The sequence below is a fragment of the Ascaphus truei genome, chromosome 5 (assembly GCF_040206685.1).
Source record: "Ascaphus truei isolate aAscTru1 chromosome 5, aAscTru1.hap1, whole genome shotgun sequence".
NCBI classification, from domain to species: Eukaryota; Metazoa; Chordata; class Amphibia; order Anura; family Ascaphidae; genus Ascaphus; species Ascaphus truei.
This window is the reverse complement of record NC_134487.1, coordinates 291,832,966-291,844,096: the sequence shown is the minus strand read 5'-3', so window position 1 is coordinate 291,844,096 and position 11,131 is coordinate 291,832,966.

Genomic DNA, 11,131 nt, shown 5'->3' with positions numbered 1-11,131 from the left:
TAGTGAACTTGTGCCTAATTGTTATCGTCAAAGCTTTAAAAACATTGCGGTACAGTGTCTGTTTCCAAGAAACGCTAGACATGTTAAACGCGGGGGGGGAAACATCATTTTAGAAACGTCCGGGTCATATTTATCATCTTAAAAAAAAAAAAGAAAAAAAAAAAGAAAGAAAGAAGTCTTCAGAAAAAAACGTTGTAAACCAGAATAAATAAATACATGGAAATGGAGGCAGTCACTGCAGGAATGCACAGTATACCTGCGAGAGAGTTTGATGTTCTTCTCTGCTGTGGGAATCTACCGTGCTAGTTATCAGAATACTCACCCAGTCCCACTGTAAGGGTAAGTGAAAATGACGAAAGTAAAAGTAACCTGGTAATGTTTGAGCCTCTCTGGGTGCGTTAGAAAGTAGCACAGCGACCACAAGGGATAGAGCAGCAGAGAACTCCATGGTTTCAGCGTTCACCCCAAAGGGGGGGTTTTCCTGACTCGGAAAACCTCTGGATTTACCGGTATACCACAAAATACCCATGATCTGCTATTATATATCCTGCTGTCACTTACATATTAACCAGCTACTTCCTGCAAAATGCAAGGCTGAGAACACCCCGTAACCAATTTATTTGCATAATTCCTGCGCAATCAGGAATCCTTTCATGCCAGCAGTATTTTGTTGGGTTTTTTAACAGACGTGTGAATGCAATTGGCTGTGTCCTGGATGTGTACACCGTGGGTTGAAATACGTGGAACAGAACTTCAAGTTCTCCATAGGGATAATCTAATGATTAGCCATATGATTATATGTGACCACGTGCATAGTTATTCCCAAAACTTGTCTTGTCTGGAGAGCTACTGTATAGGGATTGAGAAATTTTAATATACAGTTGTGTGAAAAAGAAAGTACACCCTCTTTGAATTCTATGGTTTTACCTATCAGGACATAATAACGATCATCTGTTCCTTAGCAGGTCTTAAAATTAGGTAAATACAACCTCAGATGAACAACAACACATAACATATTACACCGTGCCATGATTTATTTAACAAAAATAAAGCAACATTTTTTTAAATTGTTTGGAAATGGCCTTATAACCCTTCCCAGATTGATTGGCAGCAACAATTGCTTCTCTGAGATCATTGCTGATGTCTTTCCTCCTTGGCATTGTGTTAACACACACCTGAATGCTCCAGACCTGCAAACTGCTAAAACTTTGGCTTTTATAGAGGTGGTCACACTTGCTGATGATCAATTAATCAAGGGCATTTGATTAGCAGCACCTGTCTGCTGCTTAGCATCTTAATTCCTATGGAAGCAGTAAGGGTGTACTTAGTTTTTCTCACATAGCTTCTCCATTTTGGCTTTATTTTTGTTAAATAAATCATGACACGGTGTAATATATTATGTATTGTTGTTGATCTGAGGTTGTATTTACCTAATTTTAAGACTGCTAAGGAACAGATGATTGTTATCATGTCCTGATATGTAAAACCATAGAATTCAAAGAGGGTGTACTTTCTTTTCCACACCACTGTATGTTCTAAATTAAAAACTCAGAAAAGGACCACCTAGATCAGCTCACATGGGCCACCCATTTTCCTGCTTTCCCAGTAACAGCAACGACATGATCTCAAGCTTCTATTAAATAACGTTAACTATCTTTGCAGGTTTTTTTTTGCTCTGTATGTGTATATACAATTAACTTAATGCGCAAAACACAGACTAAGACAATCTATTTTTTTTAAAATTATAAATAGAATATAATGTATGCGGTCATTTAAAAAATGTGAATTTATGCATTAAATTAAACTGTTTTTTTTTTTTTGTTTTGTTTGTTCTTTTATATTCCTTAGATTAGTCACCCCTTTACCCTCTGTACCTAAGTGCTAGGACAGTGGTTGTCAACCTATTTGTGCTTAAGGAACTCTAGAATTATATTGTGAAATTCCGGGGAACCCCAACCCTCTCCTCCAGTGTCTCTCCCTCTCTTTCCCTCTTACAATTCCTCCCTCTCTGTTCCCCCTTATGCTCTCTCCCTCCCTCTCTCCCCCCATACACTCCTTCCCTCTCTATCGCTATTCCCACCTTACACTCCTTCCCTCTCTCTTTCCTCCTTACACTTCCTTCCTCCCTCTTCCCCCAACACTCTCTCTCCCTCTCTCTCTCTCTTCCCCACTTACTCCCCCCCCCTCAAAACACACACATTACCTCTGGGCGAGGAGGCCTGCGGTGCTCCACTGTTCCGCAGCTCTCTCCTACGGTCGTCAGGAAGTTGGACCCGACTTCCTGCGCCAACAAGAGGAGGGAGAGACGTGACCGCCAGGCTGCTGGGGAACTGCCGGGGAGCTGCCGGGTCACTGCTGCTGCATGGAGTGACATTTCACTGCTCCCTTTCCTTATCCATTCACATTCATGGCGTGGCTAAAATTTGTCACTTCTTCCCCTGCAATATTGCCAAGATCCGTCCTTTCCTCTGTCATTCTACTGCTAAACCTCTAAAGCATGCCCTTATCCTCTCCCATCTGGATTATTGTAACATGCTGATGTAAGGATGTGTTAATACCCCGTATGCGTGTGCATTGTACGGCGGGTTCCGCGACGGCAAGTTGGTACAGGGCGCCGCCATATTGTTGTGCAATGTTGCCGAGGTCACTGGTCTAGAGAAGAGGTTGCGCATGCGCTCTGGAAGCGCGCGAACAACGAGCCAATAAGAAAGGGCTCTGTACTGAACTATAACCCCCACGAACCCTGGAGGAGTCAGCTGAAGCTAGGAGCCAATGGACAGGCTGGGTTTGGAGGGGAGGAGAACAGGAAGCGTGGGGGAGAGGCCACGCGAGCAGAAGGAGTGAGAGAGCGCTGAAACGGGTAGTGCGAGTGCAGGGGGTCCGTGACCCGCCTGCCTAGGCCAGATACTATCCCCAGGTCCATAGGAGTATTCCCCGCGTCACCGTAGGTTGCGGTACTGTAGGGACGCCCGTAGTGGACAGACATTGTCACCTTAGGCAGACACCAAGCGCACGGAGTTGTGGACGGATACCGCTGTCTGGGCTCAGACGGTGGAGCCGCGCGACCTCGGAAGGTCAGGGCCGGATGCGACGGACCCTTTGAGAAGAGGTGCGGTCACCGCCGTGACCGGGAGGTACTTTGTAAACAGCAAGTGCACCGACACCGGTCATCAGGCGCTGATCCCGCCTTAGTATTAACTTTGACAGACACTAGCAAGTGGCTAGCGGATAGACTATATCTTACCTAAGTTTCACAAGGACATACTCTATAAGAGCGTGGCGGAGCCACGGCTGTACAGGACGATATTCCTCTCGGGGTGTGGCCGAGCCACTCTAGTATAAGAGCCAGTTATTATGAGGTGTTATGTGTTATGAGTGATGTCAATGTTATGATATACCTATATATATGCATGTTATGTGACCAGTGAGGTACCACAGACAAACACAGTAAAGATTGGTTGTTCCGCAATGTATGGTATGTTTCTTGCCCAGGGTAAATCTTTCATAATGGGGATCCTGGGTAAGTGGAGGCGCTGTGCTATGTAAATGTGTGTGTATTACCCCAGGCTCCCAGTTAGCGGAGGCTCAGCTCTCCTGAGCCACAGGTGTTAGACAGTCACCCGTAGTCCCTTAGGAAGGTGTTCAGAAAAAGGGCTACATTTGGAGGCGCTGCTGAGAGCTTAGACCTGGGGTGCCCCAATTATTTTTTTTCTCAATTGTGCAACGAGCTTTACACATCATGTCTGTGCCCTCACCGCTCGAGGTGCGCAAGTGGGCCCAGCGGCATGAGGTTCCCCTGAACCGTGTTTTCGGCCTGGGGCATGTCCCCGCCGCTATCTCCCTAGGCACGGTGACTGACCATGTCAGGAAACTCCCACTCATGGACACTGCCCGATTGCAAGACCATTTTTACGACCAGAACCAGATGTGGCGCAGGATCTTATACGTCACTGAACGGGATATATGTCCCGAAGCGCTGCCCCGGATACTATTGCTGCCTGAGGCTCCTGGCGTACACTGTCCCATAGTGCAAGTGGACCCCACCGAACCGCTGGCCACTTCCACCCCACAGAGGGAGTACCTCCCCGCGCTAGGTGCTGTTGCCGGTGGCCCCGACCGCACCCCTGACAGTAGTCTGAACCCTCGATGGCCTGCTGCACTGAGCCTGGGCCCTTCATTCACCCCCTCCGCCCTGAGGCCCGCGCTAAATAGACTCAGTATGTCAAGGTTAGATGCCTACCCCTCCGTTGGAGGTAGTCTACAGGACGATGCCTCTATTCCAGCGGTTGCCGCAGCCATTCACCACTCCACCCAGTCCCTCCAGTACCGGAAGTTAAAGGCGTTCTCGGGTGATAAACCCACGCCTCAAGGAGAAGTTGGGATAGAAGAATGGCTGGATCACACGGAACAAGTACTGCCTGAGTGGACCTGCACGGACGCGGTCCGGAGGCAGCGTATCGTTGAGTGTCTGCGACCCCCAGCGTCCCACATGGTACACTACTACAGGGACGACCACCCGGATGCTGATGCGGCGGACCTCATTTACTGCCTGACAAAGGCCTATGGGGCCCCTGTGGATACCTATGCGCTGATGGCAAAATGTCATGCTCTGGCTCAGAAAGAGGGAGAGATGGTGTCCAACTTCCTCAGACGTCTGCATCTGGACCTGTGGGCTATGGTGAGAAAGGGCATGGTGCCGAAGGTGGATGCCGACGGACTGCGCACTACCCAGCTGTTGAGGGGGCTCCTGCCCCTGCACCCAGTGTCCGTACGTGTCGGTGGCTGCCTAACGCCCGGACAAGCCTTGACGTTCCATGATCTAATGGACCATGTCCAAGCGCACGAGACAGTGCTGTTGGGGCGTGACCTAACCCCAGGGAAAAAGGCCGCATAAGGAAGCAAGGATGTCAAAAAGTCGGAACCGAAAGCCGAAGTGTCCGAGAAGGGGGATCCTGACACAGATGACTCAGGGGCGCCGATAGCGGCCTGGCCTCGCCCTATGCCGGAGCGAAGCTCACCGCACGGGCGAAATGATACCTACCTCAGCCAAATCTAGTGCTATGCTTGCGGGAAGATGGGACACCTTCAGGCCCGCTGTCCCTCCTTACGGAAAACGGCGTCCCGGCCGGCTCAATCGATGCCGTGCACTCCCCAGGACGGCGGCGCCGGAGCCCAGCCTCCCACGAACAATCGAATTGGACCCGCCGCCATTGTTCGGGTAGTCATTGAAGGTATCTACGCCTCGGCATTGATGGACACGGGGTCCCAGGTGACCATAGTGTATAGGCCCTTCTATGATCAACACTTACACCGGTTGCCGTTGTTATCCGCTGATGCCTTACGGTTAAGGGGGTTGAATCACGAAGACTATCCCATCGATGGAGTAGTGAAGGTACATTTGGACATCCCACAGCTGAACACTGGTAAGCATCACCCCATGGAAGTGGAAGCCCTTGTGTGTCCCGAACCTCAAGATCACCCCAGCGCTCCGATAATCTTGGGGACCAACACCGACATTGTGCGCGCGGTGATCCGCATGTACTTGCAAGAAGCGGGCGAGGCCCCGCTGCTAGCCCTCGCTACGTGTCCAGTACTACAAGAGGCTTGCGGTAAAATCGCGACTGAAGAGGAGCATGGGATGCTATATAGTCAAGAGTGGGGACTGACTCAAATTCCCCCGGAGAAGGAAGGATGATGATCGCGGCCTGCCACTACCCGGACCGACGCCCGGAGGATCAGTTTTTCTCTTTGGAAAGTGTGACACAAGATGAACAGCGGCTGGGCTACGAGGTGTTAGCCTCTGTAAAGAAATGGCCGGGGAAAATTCCGGATAGAACCTGGGTGCATGTGCAGAATATCTCTCCGTATCCCATGAGCATCGATCGCCGACAGCCACTGGGTAGAATATAACCCGTAATACCCAAGGAGAAGGCCCTGAAGGGACGGCCAGCGGACACTACCCCTGCTACCGACCCCCCGTTGGATTTTGACTTCGGAGATTCCCCGCTCATGGAGGAATGGAGGGAGAGGCTGCAGGCCCAGCTACAAGAACGACGAAGAGTATTCTCCACGAGTGATATGGATGTGGGGTGCAGTCGCAGTGCCCGTCATACCATTTGAATGAGTGACGCCACCCCATTCCGGGAACGCTTCCGCCGCCTAGTCCCCCGAGACGTGGAAGAGGTGAGAAGGTTACTAGCCGAAATGGAGGGAGCTGGTATCGTACAAGGATCCCGTAGCCCTTACGCCTCGCCCATCGTGGTAGTCTGTAAGAAGAATGGGACGGTCCATCTGTGTGTGGATTACAGGACACTGAACAACCGCACGGTCCCCGATCAGTATACGCTGCCAAGAATTGAGGACCTTCTGAACGCCTTGACGGGAAGTAAATGGTTCAGTGTGCTCGATTTGAGGTCAGGGTACTACCAAGTGCCAATGGATCAGGAAGACCAGGAGAAGACGGCCTTCATCTGTCCATTAGGGTTCTACCAGTTTACCCGCATGCCCCAAGGGATCTGCGGAGCCCCCGCCACCTTCCAGAGGCTGATGGAACGGACCCTGGGAGACATGAACCCGCAAGAATGCCTAGTGTACTTGGATGACATTATAGTGTTCGGGAAAACCTTGGAGGAGCACGAGGAACGATTGATGAAGGTGTTGGATCGACTTCAGAAGGAGGGCCTCAAACTGTCCTTGGACAAATGCAAGTTTTGTCGCCCGTCCGTGACATACGTGGGCCACACTGTGTCCGCTGAAGGGGTGTCCACCGATCCAGGGAAGATAGAGGCTGTAGTGAATTGGCCCAGGCCCCGCAACGTCCAAGTACTGCGTTCCTTTTTGGGATTTTGTGGCTATTACCGGCGCTTCGTGGAGGGCTACTGAAGTAAAGCTAAACTCCTGAATAACCTTTTAAAAGTTTATCCTGAGGATACGGACCGAAAAAGGGTCACTGCACAAACGCCTTTTGGAGAAAAATGGACCCCTGCTTGTGAACAAGCGTTCCTGAAATTGAAAGCCAGTCTCACCCAGGCCCCAGTACTGGCCTATGCTGATCCTGATCGTGAATACGTCCTACACGTGGATGCCAGTCTTAGCGGACTAGGAGCAGTACTGCACCAGAAATACGATACCGGGCTCCGCCCCGTGGCGTACGCGAGCCGAAGCTTGACCCCAGTGAACAGAACTATCCTGTCCACAAACTGGAGTTTTTGGCACTCAAATGGGCGGTGGTGGACAAGTTACACGACTACTTGTATGGAGTACAGTTTGAGGTGCGGACTGACAATAACCCAATGACCTACATTAACACGTCCGCTAAATTAGACGCCACCGGACACCGGTGACTGGAGGCCCTGGCCAACTATAGTTTCAACCTCAAGTATAAACCCGGGCCCACCAACGTGGGGGCCGACGCTCTATCACGGAGGCCGGGGCTTCAATCCACCACGGATGAGAAAGTATGGGAGGAAATTCCGGGGCCTGGAATACGTGCCCTATGCTCAGTAGCAGCTGTAGTTAACGATCAGGTGGCGTTCTCAGAGCTAAGAGTCGCCGATTCATTAGGGTGCCACTCCCGAGCCATTCCCCGGGCCTATCAAGGTCGAGAAGGAATGAATATTACCGAAGATAAGATCATTTCCTGGAGAGAATTGGTGCAACACCAGATCCAAGACCCAGTGGTGGAACTAGCTCGTCAAGCTGTGCAGCAAGAGAACTCCTCTATCCTTAAGCAAGCCCCCAGAGAACTGGTGAAGCTATTGTTGAACGAGTTCGGGAAGTTCGAACTAGACAATTGCCTATTGTACCGGGTAGTCCCATACCACAATCATCCCGACTGGCGACAACTATTCTTGCCTGAACGTCTGAGGAATATGGTTCTCCGGGCCCTTCACGATGATCATGGCCATCTGGGCGTTGACAAGACCTTCGGGCTGCTTCGGGACCAGTTCTATTGGCCAAGAATGAGAGCGTCAGTGGAAAGGCACTGACGGAGGTGTACCCGCTGCCTACAGAGGAAAACACTCCCTACAAGAGCGGCTCCCATGGCCCATCTGAAAAGTTCCGGCCCTATGGATTTGGTGTGCATGGATTTTTTGTGTATTGAGCCCGATACCCGAGGCAAAGGTAATGTACTAGTGATTACAGACCACTATACAAGGTACGCCCAAGCGTTCCCTACCAAAGATCAACGGGCGGTGACCGTGGCCAGAGTCTTATGGGAAAAATACTTTATTCATTATGGATTACTGTACCGACTCCACTCTGATCAAGGCAGAGATTTCGAGAGTACTCTCATTAAGGAACTGTTAAAGTTACTAAACATAGCTAAGTCACGGACCACCCCGTACCACCCAGAGGGGGATGCTATGCCCGAACGGTTCAACCGCACATTGCTGGACATGTTGGGGACCTTAAAAGGCTCCCAGAAAACAGAATGGAGCAAGCATGTAGAGACGTTGGTACATGCTTACAACTGTACCCGACATGAGTCTACCGGGTACACGCCGTACTTCCTGATGTTCGGGAGAGAAGCCCGATTACCTGTGGATGTGCGACTGCGTATATCTACCGATGGGGTATCCAACAGAACGCATTTTCGTTATGTACAGAGGTTGCGGGACAGTCTACAGCAGGCCTATAAATTGGCTGAAAGGGCGGCGGCCCAACTAAATGCGGGTAACAAGAGACGCTATGACCACAAAGTGCGACATACGGAAATCCGCCCGGGAGATGCTGTTCTCCTTCGTAATCTAGGCGTCCCTGGAAAGCATAAACTGGCCGACCGATGGAGGGAAGGGGTGTATGAGGTAGAGTCACAGATGCCTGGCCTCCCAGTATACCGTATCAAGGACTCCGAAGGCCAGGTGAAGGTGTGGCATAGGAATCACCTACTCCCCATACCTCAAGTAGGGGACAACGACTTGGAGGTACCCACTGTATCAATGGATGGAGAAACGGAAAACACAGAGGATGGCTTAGAGACTGTAATAAATGCCACCTCTGAGAATCCTATGGAGGGAACCTCTCAAAGGGGCCTTCCGGCCGCGGGGGTATCTCCCGAAGGAGCTACGGGTAAAGGGCCCCTTGGTCCAACGACAGATACTCTGACTCCAATGAGTCAGCCATTAGACCCGCAGAGCCCGTGCTTTGTACCACAGAGAGACTTTGTAGATCCGAGGAACCCCTCAAGGGCAGAAATGGAAAGGCCAGTTGAGACTGGATACTCCTCAGAGGAAGCAGATGAAGAACAACCACGGCGAAGCCAAAGAACTAGTCAACCTCCAATGAGAATGGCTTACGATCAATTCGGGGCACCCCATTATGAGGCTCAGCAGTGGGCTCAGCATAGAATGCATTCAGTAGTGGTAATGTTCAATGAAATGTGCAATTTAATATAAGACAGAGGGGATGTACTGTGATACGTTATTTGTATATATGTTATGTAGTATAGCCAAGCGGGGACGTTGGATTCTGGGGAGGGGAGAATGTAAGGATGTGTTAATACCCCGTATGTGTGTGCATTGTACGGCGGGTTCCGCGACGGCAAGTTGGTACAGGGCGCCGCCATATTGTTGCGCAATGTTGCCGAGGTCACTGGTCTAGAGAAGAGGTTGCGCATGCGCTCTGGAAGCACGCGAACAACGAGCCAATAAGAAAGGGCTCTGTACTGAACTATAACCCCCGCGAACCCTGGAGGAGTCAGCTGACGATAGGAGCCAATGGACAGGCTGGGTTTGGAGGGGAGGAGAACAGGAAGCGTGGGGGAGAGGCCACGCGAGCAGAAGGAGTGAGAGAGCGCTGAAACGGGTAGTGCGAGTGCAGGGGTCCGTGACCCGCCTGCCTAGGCCAGATACTATCCCCAGGTCCATAGGAGTATTCCCCGCGTCACCGTAGGTTGCGGTACTGTAGGGACGCCCGTAGTGGACAGACATTGTCACCTTAGGCAGACACCAAGCGCACGGAGTTGTGGACGGATACCGCTGTCTGGGCTCAGACGGTGGAGCCGCGCGACCTCGGAAGGTCAGGGCCGGATGCGACGGACCCTTTGAGAAGAGGTGCGGTCACCGCCGTGACCGGGAGGTACTTTGTAAACAGCAAGTGCACCGACACCGGTCATCAGGCGCTGATCCCGCCTTAGTATTAACTTTGACAGACACTAGCCAGTGGCTAGCGGATAGACTATATCTTACCTAAGTTTCACAAGGACATACTCTATAAGAGCGTGGCGGAGCCACGGCTGTACAGGACGATATTCCCCTCGGGGTGTGGCCGAGCCACTCTAGTATAAGAGCCAGTTATTATGAGGTGTTATGTGTTATGAGTGATGTCAATGTTATGATATACCTATATATATGCATGTTATGTGACCAGTGAGGTACCACAGACAAACACAGTAAAGATTGGTTGTTCCGCAATGTATGGTATGTTTCTTGCCCAGGGTAAATCTTTCATAATGGGGATCCTGGGTAAGTGGAGGCGCTGCGCTATGTAAATGTGTGTGTATTACCCCAGGCTCCCAGTTAGCGGAGGCTCAGCTCTCCTGAGCCACAGGTGTTAGACAGTCACCCGTAGTCCCTTAGGAAGGTGTTCAGAAAAAGGGCTACACTGATAACAGGTCTCCCTGTCTCACCAGTTTCTCCTTTGCAATCTATCCAAAATTCTGGTGCTAGAATAATTTCACTTAGTCCTAAAACAGTCTTTGCTCATCTCCTCCTCAAATCCCTCTCCTGGCCTCCCATCAAATTCTGGATAACCCACAAAGTCCTCCTCCATATTTTTAAGGCTCTCCACTCATCTGTTCCTTCCTTCATCTCAGCTTTGATGTCTAGTTATGCCCCTGCTCATCTCCTGCACTCTGTCCACAACTGTCTCCACTCAACCCCATTCACCTCTACTGCTCTCTTGCCTTAAACCTTTTCCCTCACGGCCCCTTACCTGTGGAACTCCCTCACACTCAGTATACGCCAAGCACCTTCTCTCCCCACCTTTAACTTAAACCTTAAAAAACTTAACTCAAATAAAGTATTTCAATATCGTTATCATGGTGCTCTCTAGACCTATCAGCGACCTCCATGGGGGCCCCCTAACCTTGGAAGCCCTTAACCATGTGCCAGCTGTGCCTAACGGGTAA